This window comes from Coregonus clupeaformis, chromosome 10 (assembly GCF_020615455.1).
Source record: "Coregonus clupeaformis isolate EN_2021a chromosome 10, ASM2061545v1, whole genome shotgun sequence".
Lineage (NCBI taxonomy): Eukaryota > Metazoa > Chordata > Actinopteri > Salmoniformes > Salmonidae > Coregonus > Coregonus clupeaformis.
Window position 1 is genome coordinate 37,633,350 of NC_059201.1, and position 18,953 is coordinate 37,652,302.

Consider the following 18,953-nt stretch of genomic DNA (forward strand, 5'->3'; position numbering starts at 1 on the left):
AGTCTCAATTCTATGAAAGACTCTGACCAGTTTCCCAGTCCCTGCTGATGAAAAACATCCCCACAACATGATGCTGCCACCACCATGCTTCACTGTGGGGATGGTGTTCTCGGGGTGATGAGAGGTGTTGGGTTTGCGCCAGACATAGCGTTTTCCTTGATGGCCAAAAAGCTCAATTTTAGTCTCATCTGACCAGAGTATCTTCTTCCATATGTTTGGGGAGTCTCCCACATGCCTCTTGGCGAACGCCAAACGTTTTGCTTATTTCTTTCTTTAAGCAATGGCTTTTTTCTGGCCACTCTTCAGTAAAGACCAGCTCTGTGGAGTGTATGGCTTAAAGTGGTCCTATGGACAGATACTCCAATCTCCGCTGTGGAGCTTTGCAGCTCCTTGAGGGTTATCTTTGGTCTCTTTGTTGCCTCTCTGATTAATTCCCTCCTTGCCTGGTCCGTGAGTTTTGGTGGGCTGCCCTGTCTTGGCAGGTTTGTTGTGGTGCCATATTCTTTCCATTTTTTAATAATGGATTTAATGGTGCTCCGTGGGATATTCAAAGTTTCTGATATTTTTTTATAACCCAACCCTGATCTGTACTTCTCCACAACTTTGTCCCTGACCTGTTTGGAGAGCTCCTTGGTCTTCATGGTGCCGCTTGCTTGGTGGTGCCCCTTGCTTAGTGGTGTTGCAGACTCTGGGGCCTTTCAGAACAGGTGTATATATACTGAGATCATGTGACACTTAGATTGCTGTCACGATCGCTAGATGGAGTAGACCAATGCGCAGCGTTGAAAGCAAACATACTTTATTAATCGAACTAACACGAACAGTGAAACAAAACAACAAACGATACGTGACATCCAAAGGACAAACCTAACTAGGAACAAACCAACTGGAAACAAGATCCCACAACTATTGTGGGAAAACAGCCTGTATAAATATGGCTCCCAATCAGAGACAACCAGCAACAGCTGACACTCGTTGCCTCTGATTGGGAACCACTCTGGCCAACACAGAAATACAATACATAGAATATCCACACCCTGGCTCAACATATAGAGTCCCCAGAGCCAGGGTGTGACAGTACCGCCCCCTAAAGGCGCGGACTGCGACCGCGCCTAAACATCAACAAACCAGGGGAGGGCTGGGTGGGCATTCCTCCTCGGAGGCGGTTCCGGCTCCGGGCTTGACCACCACCCTACAACCATCCCCCCATGGCGCCCCTGGTCCGGTCTGGCCCCACTGGCTGGAGCTGGACTGGACATCGTAGACGCGGATTGCTTCAGCTCCGGTGTGGAGCAGCTGACCGGTATCTGACCAGGCACCGGTGACCCAGGCACGGGTTGTGCCGGACTGACGACGCACACCCCTGGCCTGGTGCGTGGAGCAGAGACGGGCCGGACCGGGCTGACGATGCGCACCCCTGGCTTGGTGCGTGGAGCCGGAACGGGCCGTACCGGGCTGACGATGCGCACCCCTGGCTTGGTGCGTGGAGCAGGAACGGGCCGGACCTGGCTGAAGATGCGCACCCCTGGCTTGGTGCGTGGAGCAGGAATGGGCCGGACCGGGCTGACGACTCGCACCCCTGGCTTGGTGCGTGGAGCAGGAACGGGCCTTACCGGGCTGACGACTCGCACCCCTGGCTTGGTGCGAGTGGCAGGAACAGGCCGGGCCGGGCTGGCGACGCGCACCGTAGGCTTGGTGCGAGTGGCAGGAACAGGCCGGGCCGGGCTGGCGACGCGCACCATATGCCTGGTGCGAGGAGCAGGAACAGGCCGGGCCGGGCTGGCGACGCACACCGTAGGCTTGGTGCGAAGGGCAGGAACAGGCCGGGCCGGGCTGGCGACGCACACCGTAGGCTTGGTGCGAGGAGCAGGAACCGGCCGGGCCGGGCTGGCGACTCGCACCGTAGGCTTGGTGCGAGGAGCAGGAACAGGCCGGGCCGGGCTGGCGACGCACACAGTAGGCTTGGTGCGACGGGCAGGAACAGGCCCGGCCGGGCTGGCGACGCACACCGTAGGCTTGGTGCGAGGAGCAGGAACCGGCCGGGCCGGGCTGACGACTCGCACCGTAGGCTTGGTGTGAGGGGCAGGAACAGGCCGGGCCGGGCTGGCGACGCGCACTGTAGGCTTGGTGCGAGTGGCAGGAACAGGCCGGGCCGGGCTGGCGACGCACACCGTAGGCTTGGTGCGAGGAACAGGAACAGGCCGGACCGTACTGGGAACACACACCATTGGCCATAAACGGGGATCAGGAACGGGCCGGACCGGACTGGCAAAACACCTCAGTACCTCTCGCCGTGCCTCTACAACTTCCTTCCCTCCTCTCACCAATGGCTCCCGTAACCCGGTGGCCTTCTCTCCTCGTCTCCCATTTCGCCCTGTGGCAGCCTCCTGCTGCCCAGTCGCCCATGCCGTGTGCCCCCCCCTAAAAATGTTCTGGGGTTGCCTCTCGTCCGTCCGACGACACTGTTGACGTCGTTGCTCCTCTCTCGCCAGGGCCTTAATCTTAGCCCATGGCCCCTTGCCTCCGAGCATGTCCTCCCAGGACCACGATTTGCCCACCTGGGCCATCGCCAACCTTTCCAGCTCCTTTCCCGGCGCTTCCTCCCATGTCCAGGCCGCCTGCTCCTGGACACGCTGCTTGGTCCTGGTATGGTGGGATCTTCTGTCACGATCGCTAGACGGAGTAGACCAATGCGCAGCGTTGAAAGCAAACATACTTTATTACTCGAACTAACACGAACAGTGAAACAAAACAACAAACGATACGTGACATCCAAAGGACAAACCTAACTAGGAACAAACCAACTGGAAACAAGATCCCACAACTATTGTGGGAAAACAGCCTGTATAAATATGGCTCCCAATCAGAGACAACCAGCAACAGCTGACACTCACTCGTTGCCTCTGATTGGGAACCACTCTGGCCAACACAGAAATACATACATAGAATATCCACACCCTGGCTCAACATATAGAGTCCCCAGAGCCAGGGTGTGACAATTGCACACAGATTGACTTTATTTAACTAATTATGTGACTTGTGAAGGTAATTGGTTGCACCAGATCTTATTTAGGGGCTTCATAGCAAAGGGGGTGAATACATATGCACGCACCACTTTTCCGTTATTCATCTTTTTGAATAGTTATTTTTTTCATTTCACTTCACCAATTTGGAATTGTTTGTGTCTGTCCATTACATGAAATCCAAATAAAAATCCATTTAAATTACAGGTTGTAATGCAACAAAATAAGAAAAACGCCAAGGGGGATGAATACTTTTGCAAGGCACTGTATGTTGCATAGGATGTAACGATAGAAAAGTATACGTGGTCTGAGAACCACTGATAATAGCACAAGGTGTTATTGTAGGCATGTGAATACCTAAGTATAGTTATATAAGGAAAATAATGAATACCCCAACCAGTTCTGTGTGAGCTGAGTTTTCAGATCTATAACATTATCTAGGGCTTCTGTCCACCACTGCCCATCGATCTACAGGTAGTGAGCACTGACAGGAGAAGCCATTTAAATATTTGAGAGGGTAACAGCCCCCGGACACTGATTTCCTCTATATGAAAGATATGTGTACCTCTCGGGCTGCTGCGCTGTGATCGTTGCTGCGGTGTGGACGATAATAACTAAAGATTGATAATGTTATATGGGGATTCTGTATGGAGATATGAAAGAAGAGAGTATTATTCCCGAATATGCTGTTAAATAGAACAACTTTCGTAAATATCTAAACCACTGTATGAATAGAACACTAGTCTAAAGGGGCAATTGGTGAAGAAAAGTATACTGGGTTACTAGAGATTTTATAAAGTAACAATGGAGAAAAAATATATTATAATAATATACAACTTGCACACCCACACGTAGACGTACGTAAGTGGTGTAAAACATATTCTGAGAAATGTTCAGACTGGTCCCTTTATGGATAATTTGATAAAGATAAGGTTAAAGCATTGTATGACTGTCCAAAGGGTCTGAGAAATAGAGTCTCAGACAAAGATTGGCATATATCCACTTTTGGTAAAGGTACGGGACTTGACTTACCCCTAAACAATAAAACTATAAATAGAAACAATTAATGTTGAACATGATTTTCTGTTAACTAAACTTAAGGCTACAATTTATTGTACTCCCGATGGAGTTTTCATTGATATCCCAAATGATGACGTTTCTAAACCAATGAGTAGGCAAAATGGAAACTGCATCTATTTCCCCTGTCTATGCTGTCTCAGGTGCCAGACTTATTATGGACAGAGCAGGTAATCTACAGGGGACTGATAGACAGTGCCAGCCCAGTTATTGTGAAAGTTGATGCCAGAAAGAGACTCTAGTCTCGAGAGCTAAAAAAGAAAAAAGAAAAAGGAAGCTCCCTCCAAAGTTTATCTCTCTGAATTGGCAGATTTCAAAAAAACAATTATACAGATTCAGAAGTAAATGTTTCAATACAAGGTCACATGACGAACAGAGGGATTGAGCATTGGGACTGATATTTGGGTTAAGCTTCCTGTGGAACAATAGATAGCCGCCAGTACACAATGAACTCAAACAGGCTGTAAGAGGCTGTGGGGAAATTTGGAACAGAGGTATGAATAATTGAATAAGGCACGTTTTTTTTTGGACAATCTATAGTTTGGGTAGCACCAGTGGTCTGCAGCCACTGGTAGAGTTCTTACACAGGGACACACAAAGTAAATCTTAAATGAATCATTGTTTATTATCAGCGCGCTGGAGAGGTTCCAACCAACTCAATGCACCAAGTACACATGTCGATCAGGAGCTCTTCCGAGGGCAGTCATGTTAGTTATCTTATATACAGACAAGTTATATTTGCATGATTTAGCTTCTTCATCATTCAAAATTAATTAATCATTAACGTTTTGCTTCATTCATGTGACCGACCAATACTGGGTCATGCATGTGACAGACCAATACCTCACGAGGCTTCTTCTCTCTAAGCTGAGACCTTGAAACTGAGATATCCCTTTATCAAAACAAGGTTCTGGGTGTACTTCCAAATTGCAGATACTGATAGTGAGGATTCGTTCAATCAGTCACTTGCATGAACACAGAAATTGGTTATTAGAAAATCATATGAATAGAACACAGAAATTGGTTATTAGAAAAGCACAAACTTAAAAATGTCCATCACAAAAACTTGTGTAATTTTTTGGGGGAAGAAAAACTCTCCATACCAAATGCTTTGTACATCTTGAGTGTGTAAAGGGCTAGAGTGTTTTTCTATCTTAATTTAGACAGGTGGAAAGTATAAGTTTTACAAGTTAGTAGAGGGGAGAACAGCAGTGCTTGACTTGGACTCAAGGAGGTGCCGGTACTCAATTTTGGGTGCCGGTACTGTTATAATTTTAATTGCAGGAGCTCCACAATACTTTTGAGCTAATTTTCTATAAGAGGAACAGGAGCTCAAGCAGTACAAAATTTGAGGTGCTGGTACTCCTCTCCGGGGAGTTCCTTCTGAACTGAGCTGCTGGACAGGAAGGAAACTGCTTAGGGATGTCACCACGTGGCCATTGATTATTTTAAAATAGCTACAGAGTTCAATGGCTGTGATTGGCGAAAACTGAGGATGGATAAATAACATTATCAATAACATGGATCAATGGACAATAATGACCTAAATGACAGAGTGAAAAGAAGAATACAAATCATGCATACAGTGCATTCGGAAAGTATTCAGAACCCTTGACTTTTTCCAAATTTTGTTACGTTACAGCCTTACTCTAAAATGTATTAAATTAACATTTTTCCTGATCAATAGCCGCCAGTGGCAGTCTCTATGGGGGTGCCACAGGGTTCAATTCTTGGGCCGACTCTTTTCTCCGTGTATATCAATGATGTCGCTCTTGCTGCTGGTGACTCTCAGATCCACCTCTACGCAGACGACACCATTTTGTATACATCTGGCCCTTCATTGGACACTGTGTTAACAAACCTCCAAACGAGCTTCAATGCCATACAACACTCCTTCAGTAGCCTCCAACTGCTCTTAAACACTAGTAAAACTAAATGCATGCTCTTCAATCGAACGCTGCTGGCACCCGCCCACCCGACTAGAATCACCACTCTCGACGGGTCTGACCTAGAGTATGTGGACAACTACAAATACCTAGGTTTCTGGTTAGACTGTAAACTCTCCTTCCAGACTCACATTAAGAATCTCCAATCCAAAGTTAAATCTATAATCGGCTTCCTATTTCGCAACAAAGCCTCCTTCACTCATGCTGCCAAACATGCCCTCGTAAAACTGACTATCCTACCGATCCTTGACTTCGGCGATGTCATTTACAAAATAGCCTCCAACACTCTACTCAGCAAATTGGATGTAGTCTATCACAGTGCCATCCGTTTTGTCTCCAAAGCCCCATACACTACCCACCACTGTGACCTGTACGCTCTTGTTGGCTGGTCCTCACTACATGTTCGTCGTCAAACCCACTGGCTCCAGGCCATCTATAAATCACTGCTAGGCAAATCCCCGCCTTATCTTAGCTCATTGGTCACCATAGCAGCACCCACCCGTAGTCTGCGCTCCAGCAGATATATCTCACTGGTCATTCCCAAAGCCAACACCTCCTTTGGCCGCCATTCCTTCCAGTTCTCTGCTGCCAATGACTGGAACGAATTGCAAAAATCTCTGAAGCTGGAGACTCTTATCTCCCTCACTAACTTTAAGCATCAGTTGTCAGAGCACCTTACCGATCACTGCACATGTACACAGCCCATCTGAAATTAGCCCACCCAACTACCTCATCCCTATATTGTTATTTATTTTGCTCTTTTGCACCCCAGTATCTCTATTTGCACATAATCTCTTGCACATCTAGCATTCCAGTGTTAATACTAATTGTAATTATTTTGCACTATAGCCTATTTATTGCCTTACCTCCATAACTTGCTACATTTGCACACACTGTATATATATTTTCTGTTGTATTTTATGACCTTATGTTTTTTTTTACCCCATATGTAACTCTGTGTTGTTGTTTTTATCGCACTGCTTTGCTTTATCTTGGCCAGGTCGCAGTTGTAAATGAGAACTTGTTCTCAACTGGCTTACCTGGTTAAATAAAGGTGAAATAAATAAATAAAAATCAATCTACACACAATACCCCATAATGACAAAGTGAAAACAGGTTTTTAGACATTTTTGCAAATGTATAAAAAATAGAAAACAGAAATACCTGATTTACATTAGTATTCAGACCCTTTGCTATGAGACTCGGAATTGAGCTCAGGTGCATCCTGTTTCCATTGATCATCCTTGAGATGTTTCTACAACTTGATTGGAGTCCACTTGTGGTAAATTCTATTGATTGGACATGATTTGGAAAGGCACACACCTGTCTATATAAGGTCCCACAGTTGACAGTGCATGTCAGAGCAAAAACCAATCCATGAGATTGAAGGAATTGTCCGTAGAGCTCCGAGACAGAATTGTGTCGAGGCACAGATTTAGAGAAGGGTACCAAAAAATGTCTGCAGCATTGAAGGTCCAGGGGAAACACAGTGGCCTCCATCATTCTTAAATGGAAGAAGTTTGGAACCACCAAGACTCTTCCAAGAGCTGGCCGCCCGGCCAAACTGAGCAATAAGGGGAGAAGGGCCTTGGTCAGGGAGGTGACCAAGAACCCGATGGTCACTCTGACAGAGCTCAAGTGTTCCTCTGTGGAGATGGGAGAACCTTCCAGAAGGACAACCATCTCTGCAGCAGTCCATCAATCAGGCCTTTATGGTAGAGTGGCCAGACGGAAGCCACTCCTCTGTAAAAGGCACTTGGAGTTTGCCAAAAAACACCTAAAAGACTCTCAGACCATGAAAAACAAGATTCTTTGGTCTGATGAAACCAAGATTGAACTATTTGGCCTGAATGCCAAGCGTCACGTCTGGAAGAAACCTGGCACCATCCCTACGGTGAAGCATGGTGGTGGCAGCATCATGCTGTGGGGATGTTTTTCAGCAGCAGGGACTGGGAGACTGGGTAGCTCAGTTGGTAGAGCATGGCGCTTTCAACGCCAGGGTTGTGGGTTCGATTCCCACGGGGGGCCAGTATGAAAACAAATGTATGCACTCACTAACTGTAAGTCGCTCTGGATAAGAGCGTCTGCTAAATGACTTAAAATGTAAAAATTAGACTAGTAAGGATCGAGGGAAAGATGAATGGAGCAAAGTACAGAGAGATCCTTGATGAAAACTTTCTCATGACCTCAGACTGGGATGAAGGTTCACATTCCAACTGGACAACGACCCTAAGCACACAGCCAAGACAACGCAGGAGTGGCTTCGGGACAAGTCTTTGAGTGGCCCAGCCAGAGCCCGGACTTGAACCTCTCTGGAGAGACCTGAAAATAGCTGTTCAGCGACGCTCCCCATCCAACCTGACAGAGCTTGAGAGTATCTGCAGAATAGAATGGGAGAAACTCCCCAAATTCAGGTGAGGTGACTTGTATTAATGTGATGACTGTTATTTATTGAATCAACTATGTTTAATTGTCACTCGATTAAATGAATTATGTAACAATTCACTCATTAGGGAATTTGGGGCACCACGGAAGAAGTTGTTTAACAAGTTACCATCTCCCAAATTAAACTCTTAGAAGATATATGTTATATATCAATAACAGTCACTTATTAAATAATTACCTCATCATTCTCATTCTGAATGTCGCATAATCCTTGAACCTGCAAGAACCCTAACCTTATTGATGAATCAGTAATACACAAATTGGCTTAATTATTTACTTACTCACTAACTAAATAATAACACAGAATACATAAACACACACACACGGTATAGGTTATTGATTACTAACGTAATACAATGAAAACAAATTCCTAGTGGACTGGACTAACAATAGCATGACTGCTTGGTAAGGGGAAGGAGGGATCAATAGAAAGAGAGTGAAAGGGAGAGACAGCGATTAAACTTATCGTTGTTACATTTGGAAACCACCGATCATGCATATTTACGCGTAGCTGTCCTTGATTGTCGTGTCTCTGTTGAACCACTTTCTCAAAAAGGGTTTGAGTGTCCTATCCCACTTCGGTGAGACTCGGTTTGTCTTCAAATGGAGTGTTCATTAGAATAGATACTTCAGATGTACCAATGGTTGTCTGAGATGGGATTGTCCTTCCCAACTCGTGTCTTCAGTGAAAGTTCTAGAATACTTTACATGCCAGCTGCAGACTGATATTATAAGGTCTAGTGCGTTTATCTGCTTCTTCACCTCGTGTAGAGGTTTAGAGTTTCAGAGTTTCAACATTTCAAACGTATTGACAAACGTCTCACATTTCCTGGTCTTAGAGTGTCAACCATTTGTAACGTTCAGCTCCCGCTGCACGTCGGCTGGTCTTTCTGGTCTAACCATTTTAAGCCATGTAGCTACAGGCTTTTATGCCCTCTGGGTAAAAGGGGCGTTCCATCGTGATGACATGATCTCTAATGTCACTCGGAGCGTGGCTAGTCACTGTGCATAGTTTATATGAAAAACGATTATCTCATTAGAAGACTAAAATCACATTCCTATCTTCACCAAAATACTCTCCATTTGCCAAGCTGATCTGGCACCTTTGATCCTCACCAAGGAGAGAGAGTCATGAGACGGGTGTGCCAAGCTTGTAGCGTCATACCCAAGAAGACTTGAGGCTGTAATCGCTGCCAAAAGTGCTTCAACAAAGTACTGGCATACATATTACTCTTACAGAATTTCCACGTGGGAGAGGAAATTGGAAATGTAATCAAAGCCTATTGGATGATAACTTGTTTTTAACTAGGACAGAATAATTTATAACATACTTTTTCCGACATAACATAGGTACAGCAGATCCCCTTATTGTATGGGACACTTTTAAATGTGCGTTTAGAGGCCATGCAATTCAGCACTCATATCTAAAACAAAAGCAATTTAGGTCAAAAGAGTCCATATTAACAAAGGAAATGGAAGGACTAACAGTACAGCTAAATAGCAATAAACTGTACTATAGAGGCACAGAATACGTTAGAGGAAAAACTAAAAGAATGGAGGAACTTATTCAAGTGTAATGAAAATAAAGCAAACTGGATGGAAAATGGGGAAAAATGCACCAAATTATTTTCTCATCTTCAGCATAGAAATGCTACCAAAAATAATTTACTGAAACTGGTTACAAATGATGGTCACCCATGATTCACCAAACAATATTTTGAAAGAGAAAGCAAAGTATTTTAAGCATTAGTTTTCATTTTCTCCTCTATCTCCACTAATCGAAGCTAATTGTATAGATTTGTTTTCTATTAATAATGTAAAATTAACAGCTGTACAGAAAGACTCATATGATGGCCAAATTACAGAGGAGGAACTTCTTGATGCAATTAAAGCCTTTAAGTCCGGGAAAACTCCAGGGTTGGATGGCATACCAAACCTTTTTTGATATACTCAGAGGACCATTATTAGCATGTTTTAACCACTTCTACAAAAATGGTTGATTATCAGATACTCAACAAGAAGGTCTGATTTCATTATTACTGAAACAGGATCCAAGTGGTAAATATAAAGATCCGGTCCAGTAAAAAAATTGGAGGCCCCTTAAACTTCAGTGTTGTGATTCAAAAATTCTAGCAAAATGCATAGCGCATAGAATTAAAAAGTTATTGTCGGATATTATTCATCCTAATCAGACAGGTTTTTTACATGGACGATACATTGGAGATAATATAAGACAAGTACTGGAAACAATAGAACACTATGAAAAATCTGGGAAACCAGGCCTGGTATTCATAGCTGACTTTGAAAAGGCTTTTGATAAAGTACGACTGGAATTTATATATAAATGCCTGGAATATTTCCATTTTGGAGAATCTCTTATAAAATTGGTTAAGTTATGTATAGTAACCCTAGGTGTAAAATAGTAAATAATTGCTACTTCTCAGAAAGTATTAACCTGTCAAGAGGAGTAAAACAAGGTTGTCCACTATCGGCATATCTATTTATTATGGCCATCGAAATGTTACCTATTCAAATCAGATCCAACAATAATATCAAGGGGTTAGAAATCAAGGGCTTAAAAACAAAGGTGTCATTGTACGCTGATGATTCATGCTTTCTTTTAAATCCACAATTTGGATCCCTCCACAGCCTCATAGAGGGTCTAGATACTTTTTCTAACCTCTCTGGATTACAACCAAATTATGATAGGTGTACTATATTACGTATTGGATCACTAAAAAATACAACTTCTACATTACTGTGTAGTTTACCAATAAAATGGTCTGACGGTGATGTGGACATGTGATATGCATACATGTTTATTTGAACCGAATAAACAATGACAAAACAACAAACGAACAACCCACTAGTGCCAATAGGCTGCCTAAGTATGGTCCTCAATCAGAGACAACGAGCGACAGCTGCCTCTGATTGGGAACCACACCGGCCAACATAGATCTAGACATACTAGACTATAAACATAGATCTACACCACATAGAAAATCACACCCTGACTCAACAAATAAGAGTCCCCAGAGTCAGGGCGTGACACTGGTTCTCTAGCAGATTAGTAAGATTGTCTCACCCCATGTTCAATAATGGCCTTTTTCCCTGTATTCAGATTACAACCTCTCACTTCGGTTATTTGAAAATGAAATAATCTAAAACATATCTCTATTTTTAAAACAAGCCATAGAAAGTTGGTTGCAATTTCAGTTTAATCCACCAGAAAAGACAGAACAAATAATACAACAAATTTATACTAATTGATTTTTAAAAAAATATTATGAAAAAAAAGGTATAATCTTTGTCAATTATATCATAAATAGGACTGGTGGAGTTGTGTCACACATGCAGCTAACACAAATATGGAAATGTCTGCTCTACACAAAATTACAACCAACTAATTACAGCATTACCGCAAAAATGGAAGAGGCAAGTGGAAGGGGGAAAAAGTAGATAGCACTACTGGGTGATTTGAAAGCTCATAGTCAATCGATCAATAATATAATAATACTTTTAGCAAAAACGTTTGTCTTTAATTTACAATCTGTAGAAACTATGAGAATAGAAATGTTCATAACTTTTGTGAAACATCACAGCACAGTTGAAAAATATATGGCAAATAGAAATAAAAAATGGATGGTGTTAAGAGATAGATGGGAGGGGTTGAGTAGAGCTGAAGGGTGGGATTAAAAACAACAAGATAACTAATGTAAAATATATTGTGTCCATAAAATGAATATAGGTTCCGAACCTTTGTGAAACCGCACAGTTAAAAATATATGGCAAAATAGAAAACAAACTGGATGGTCTTCAGAGATAGATGGGAGGGGTTGAGTGGAGCTGAAGGATGGGATTTAAAACAAACAAAAGATAACTATTGTAAAAAACATTGTGTCCGTAAAATGTATATAGTAGGTATAAGCTGGAAGTAGAAGCCCAAATGTCCATTAGTTTACTCCAATTAGGGGAGGGGTGGTAGGGTTAGGGGAAAATAATAAAGGAAAAATATAGGGGGGATTGGAAATGATGCAGACAATTACATTGATGGAAGCTACAATCTATCTGCAGTATTAAAGCTGATCTACGCCCTAAAAAAATTATTACTGAGTAAAGGGTCTGAATACTTATGTAAATGTCATATTTCCGTTTTTTTTATTTGATAAATTTAGTACAATTATGGGGTATTGTGTGTAGATTGATGAGGGGAAAAAACAATTTCATCAATTTTAGAATAAGGCTGTAACGTAACAAAATGTGGAAAAAGTCAAGGTCTGAATACTTTTCGAATGCACTGTATGTATGCAACAAGGCACGAAAGTAATACTGCAACAGAAAAACCACAGCCTAAATGCAAAGCCTTATGTTTGGGGCAAATCCAACACAACACATCACTGAGTAACTGCCTCCTTTTTATCAAGTGTGGTGTTGGTTGCATCATGGTATAGGTATGCTTGACATCGGCAAAGACTGGGGAGTTTTTCAGAATGAAAATAAATGGGATGGAGCTAAGCACAGGCAAATCCTAGAGGAAAACCTGCTTCAGTCCACTTTACACTAGAAGAGGAATTCACCTTTCAGCAGGACAATAACCTACAACACAAAGCCAAATCTACACTGGAATTGCTTACCAAGACAGTGAATGTTCCTGAGTGGCCAAGTTTTGACTTAAATTTGCTTGAAAATCTATGGCAAGAGTTGAAAATTGCTGTCTAGCCATGATCCCCAAGACCTTGACAGAGCTTGAAGAATTTTTAAAAGAATTGTTAGGTTCTAAGTTCTGGAACAAATCCAGTCGGACACCAGAGGAAGCTCAGACTATATATATTCCACCCAAACTGGAGGCTACAGCTGCATAGCACCCATACAATTCACACAAGCATATATTTATACCTTCCGATTAGGCGGAGTCACCTCATTGTATTTCTATCCGTCTCTGTAATGCTGGGCCATAACCGAGTTATCTTCCTATTGGTTTTATCGTAGCCTGAGTCCAGAACCTTCGTTGGCAGGGATGTGTGTGTGTGAGAGATAAGACTACAGTTGGAGTGTTGTTGGGATGGGCCCCTCTAGCCCCCCTCAAAGAGGTTTCTTCTCTCTTCAACTTTGTCCTTGCCTCGATTTTAAACTCCACGTCTCTCCCTGTGTCACGGTTTCGGCCGAGACTGCTCCTCCTCCTGGTTCGGGCAGGCTTCAGCGTTCGCCGTCCCCGGAGTACTAGCTGCCACCGTTGAATGTTTCGTAGTGTGATTGCTTTGGTCTGTCTTGTACACCTGTGTCTGTTTGTGTTCTGATTACGTGTCCTATAAGTTCCCTGTTTTGTATTGGTTAGTTTGTGTGTCGTTGTCTGCCTGTATTTCGGAGCTGCGTGTTGACGCTCTGTTTGTTTGTTTAGTGTTTACGCATGGTTTACGTATTCACTCGCCTCTGTTTGTTTTCGAGGCCGTATATTGTATTTTTCACTTTTGACTAGTAAAGTCTGTTGGACGAAGCCTCTGTGTCCTGCGCCTGACTCCTCCACCACATCCACATCGGTTACTCTGACAGAACGACACACCAACTATGGAGTCAGCAGGAGCAGCTGCGACACCCAAGTCGCTGGAGGAACGGATCAGCTATCAGGACACCATGATCCGGCAACTTGGGTCCGCCATGGACGAGGTGTCCAACACTCTGTGCCGGTTGGTTACTGGGGAGGTACCCACGTCTTCTTACACCATCCCATCACCAACGGCCAGTCCTCCTCTCTCAGCACCGGAACCCAGGGGCATTCGGCTCTCGCTCCCGAGGGCATATGACGGTTCTGCAGCCGGGTGTCAGGGGTTCCTCCTGCAGGTGGAACTTTACCTGGCTACCCTACACCCAGCGCCCTCGGGATACGAGAGCGTCTCCGCCCTCATCTCCTGTCTATCCGGCAAGGCGTTGGAGTGGGCCAACGCCGAATGGAGGGGAATAGACGCCGCTACCATCACCTACGCGGAGTTCTCCCGCCGCTTCAGGGCTGTCTTCGATCACCCACCTGAGGGAAAGGCGGCGGGGGAGCGTCTGTTCCACCTCCGACAGGGGAAGAGGAGCGCACAGGAGTTCGCCCTGGAGTTCCGGACTCTAGCGGTGGATGCGGGGTGGAATGAGAGGGCCCTCATCGACCATTACCGGTGTAGCCTACGAGAGGACGTTCGTCGTGAGCTGGCCTGCAGGGACACCAACCTATCCTTCGACCAGTTGGTGGACATCTCCATCCGTCTCGACACCCTGCTGGCTACCCGCGGACGTCTCGAGTGGGGGGTCGTCCATTCCACCCTCCAGCACCTCCGAGCCGATTCCCATGGAGCTCGGGGGTGCTGGCGCTAGAGAGAGGAGGAGAGAGAACCCGAGGGGGGCCATCCCCTGCACCAACTGTGGCCGTGGAGGACACACTGCGGCCAGGTGCTGGGGAGGGTCTCCTGGGAGAGGGGACAACAGGTCACGCACTGGGGGAGTCATTTCCAGGTGAGTAGGCGCCCCACTTACCCAGAGCTCTCTGTTGGTCACATGAGTATTCCTGTGAGATTTCCACAGGTGGCACCTCATTCCCAGCATAAGGCGCTAGTAGATTCAGGCGCAGCTGGGAATTTTATTGATCGTGCATTTTGTTATAGGTTAGGAATTCCCCTTCGGCCGGTAGAAGCCCCCTTTCCTGTCCACGCCCTAGACAGCCGGCCGTTGGGGTCGGGGCTGATCAGAGAAGTCACAGCACCACTTAAGATGACGACACAGGGGGGTCATGAGGAGATCATTCAGTTTTATCTGATTGACTCTCCTGCGTACCCCGTGGTGCTGGGGCTTCCCTGGTTAAGCGCCCATGATCCTACCATTGTGTGCCAACAGAGGGCTCTTATGGAGTGGTCTGCCCAGTGTGTAGGGAAATGTCTAGGTGTTTCCTTAGGGGCGACCTCGGTAGAGAGTCCGAACCAAGTGCCTGCAATGCGCATTCCCCCTGAGTATGAGGACTTAGCACTTGTGTTCAGCAAAACGAGGGCAACACGGCTACCACCTCATAGACAGGGGGACTGTGTGATAAATCTACAAACAGGAGCGGCACTTCCGCGGAGCCGTGTATATCCCCTGTCTCAAGAGGAGACTGCGGCTATGGAGACTTACATAGCCGAGTCCTTGGCACAGGGATACATACGGTCCTCCACTTCCCGGTTTCCTCGAGTTTCTTCTTTGTGAAGAAGAAGGACGGGGTTTGCGCCCGTGTATTGATTATCGTAGTCTCAATCAGATCACGGTTAAGTACAGTTACCCTCTTCCACTGATTGCGACTATGACAGAATCATTACGCGGGAGCGCAGTTCTTCACAAAGTTGGATCTCAGGAGCGCGTACAATCTGGTGCGCATTAGGGAGGGGGGATGAATGGAAAACGGCATTTAGCACCACCTCGGGTCATTACGAGTATCTCGTCATGCCATACGGGTTAATGAATGCTCCTTCAGTCTTCCAATCCTTTGTTGACGAGATTTTCCGGGACATGCATGGGCAGGGTGTGGTAGTGTACATCGACGACATCCTAGTGTACTCTTCTACACGAGCCGAGCATGTAGCCCTGTTGCGCCGAGTGTTGAGAAGACTGTTGGAGCATGACTTGTATGTCAAGGCAGAGAAATGCCTGTTCTTCCAGGAGTCCGTCTCCTTTTTGGGTTATCGGTTGTCCGCGTCTGGTGTGGAGATAGAGGTAGACCGTGTGTCGGCCGTGCGTAATTGGCAAACTTCAACCACTGTAAAAGAGGTGCAGCAGTTCTTGGGTTTTGCTAATTACTACCGGAGGTTTATCCGGGGCTTTGGACAGGTTGCAGCTCCCATTACGTCCCTGCTAAAGGGGAGTCCGGTTCGTTTGCAGTGGTCAGCTGGGGCGGACAGGGCATTTGTCAAACTGAAGAACCTGTTCACCTCGGCCCCGGTGCTGGCGCATCCGGATCCCTCTTTACCATTCCAAGTAGAGGTAGACGCGTCCGAGACCGGTATTCGGGCAGTCCTGTCACAACGGTCCGGCACGCCACCTAAGCTCCGCCCCTGTGCGTTCTACTCCAAGAAGCTCAGCTCGGCGGAGCGCAATTATGACGTTGGGGACAGGGAGCTGTTAGCTGTAGTCCAGGCCCTAAAGGTGTGGAGGCATTGGCTTGAGGGGGCTCAACACCCTTTCCTCATTCTGACTGATCACCGTTACCTGGAGTACATCCGGGCAGCTAGGAGATTGAACCCTCGTCAGGCTAGGTGGAACATGTTCCTGACCCGGTTTGTTTTTAAGATCACATACATCCCAGGGTCCCAGAACGGTAAGGCAGACGCCCTGTCCCGGCGGTATGACACAGAGGAGAGGGCCATAGAGCCTACTTCCATACTGCCGGAGTCTTGTCTGGTGGCTCCGGTGGTATGGGAGGTCGATGCGGAAATCGAGCGGGCACTGCGTACCGACCCTACTCCCCCGAGTGTCCTGTGGGGGCGGACGTGACGTTCCGCTCGAGGTTCGTGATCGTCTTATTTATTGGGCTCATACATCACCCTCCTCTGGACATCCAGGTATTGGCCGGACAGTGCACTGCCTTAGCGTGAAATACTGGTGGCCAACGTTAGCTAAGGATGTGAGGGTTTATGTCTCCTCCTGCTCGGTGTGCGCCCAGTGTAAGGCGCCTAGACATTTGCCCAGGGGTAAGTTACATCCCCTGGCCGTTCCACAACGACCATGGTCCCACCTCTCGGTGGATTTTGTAACCGACCTACCCCCTTCCCAGGGGAATACCACCATTTTGGTCGTTGTGGATCGGTTCTCCAAGGCCTGTCGTCTCCTCCCAATGCCGGGTCTCCCTACTGCCCTACAGACCGCCGAGGCCCTATTTACCCACGTGTTCCGGCACTATGGGGTCCCCGAGGATATTGTGTCTGACCGAGGTCCCCAGTTCACCTCCAGAGTCTGGGGGGCATTCATGGAAAGCTTGGGGGTCTCGGTGAGCCTTACCTCGGGGTACCACCCAGAGAGCAATGGGCAGGTTGAACGAGTCAACCAGGATGTGGGTAGGTTTCTGAGGTCCTATTGCCGGGACCGGCCGGAGGAGTGGTCTAGGTATATCCCCTGGGCAGAGATGGCCCAGAACTCTCTCCGCCACTCCTCCACCAATTTAACACCTTTCCAGTGTGTTTTAGGGTATCAGCCGGTCCTGGCACCGTGGCACGAGAGCCAGATCGAGGCCCCTGCGGTGGACGAGTGGATTCGGCGCTCGGAGGAGACGTGGGACGCTGCCCATGTCCATCTGCAGCGAGCCATCCGTCAACAAAAGGCGAACGCCGATCGCCACCGCAGTGAGGGACCGGTGTACGCACCGGGAGATCGAGTCTGGCTCTCGACTCGAAACCTGCCCCTCCGCCTGCCCTGCCGGAAGCTGGGTCGGCGTTTTATGGGGCCCTTTAAAGTCCTGAGAAGATTGAACGAGGTGTGTTACAGGTTACAACTGCCTATTGAGTACAAGAATATTAACCCCTCGTTCCATGTGTCTCTTCTCAGGCCGGTGGTAGCTGGCCCACTCCAAGAAGATGAGATAGGAGAGATCCCTCCGCCCCCTTTGGACATCGAGGGGGCCCCGGCGTACAGGGTCCGGACCATCTTGGACTCGAGGCGCCGGATAAGTGGTCTCCAGTATCTCGTGGAGTGGGAGGGGTACGGTCCGGAGGAACGGTGCTGGGTGCCTAGGAGGGACATCCTAGATCCATCCCTCCTGACTGAGTTCCACCGTGGGCATCCCACGCGCCCGGGTCCGCGTCCTCCTGGCCGTCCCCGAGGCCGGGGTCGGCGCACGGCTGGAGCCGCGCGTCAAGGGGGGGGTACTGTCACGGTTTCGGCCGAGACTGCTCCTCCTCCTGGTTCGGGCAGGCTTCGGCGTTCGGCGTCCCCGGAGTACTAGCTGCCACCGTTGAATGTTTCGTAGTGTGATTGCTTTGGTCTGTCTTGTACACCTGTGTCTGTTTGTGTTCTGATTACGTGTCCTATAAGTTCCCTGTTTTGTATTGGTTAGTTTGTGTGTCGTTGTCTGCCTGTATTTCGGAGCTGCGTGTTGACGCTCTGTTTGTTTGTTTAGTGTTTACGCATGGTTTACGTATTCACTCGCCTCTGTTTGTTTTCGAGGCCGTGTATTGTATTTTTCACTTTTGACTAGTAAAGTCTGTTGGACGAAGCCTCTGTGTCCTGCGCCTGACTCCTCCACCACATCCACATTGGTTACTCTGACACCCTGCCTTAGTTCCACAGAAACTTGCCTGACCTTACCATGAACTGAACTCGACTGTGGCTCTTTACCTACTTCCTTAGAAATATTAATATACAGCAATAACATATACTATATATACAAAAGTATGTGGACACCCTTTCAAAGTAGTGGATTTGGCTATTTCAGCCACACCCATTGCTGACAGGTATATAAAGTCGA

The 18,953-nt window shown here is 46.7% G+C and overlaps 1 protein-coding gene and 1 non-coding gene across 2 annotated transcripts in view; both read left to right on the top strand.

Moving 5' to 3' along the window:
* Positions 1-18,953, top strand: part of LOC121565811 (voltage-dependent calcium channel subunit alpha-2/delta-2-like) — an 81,043-nt gene that overhangs the window by 19,717 nt on the left and 42,373 nt on the right. The gene's annotated exons all lie outside the window — the stretch shown is intronic.
* On the top strand, positions 8,006-8,075 carry trnae-uuc. The gene has a single exon. It is a non-coding gene; the product is annotated as a tRNA-Glu (tRNA).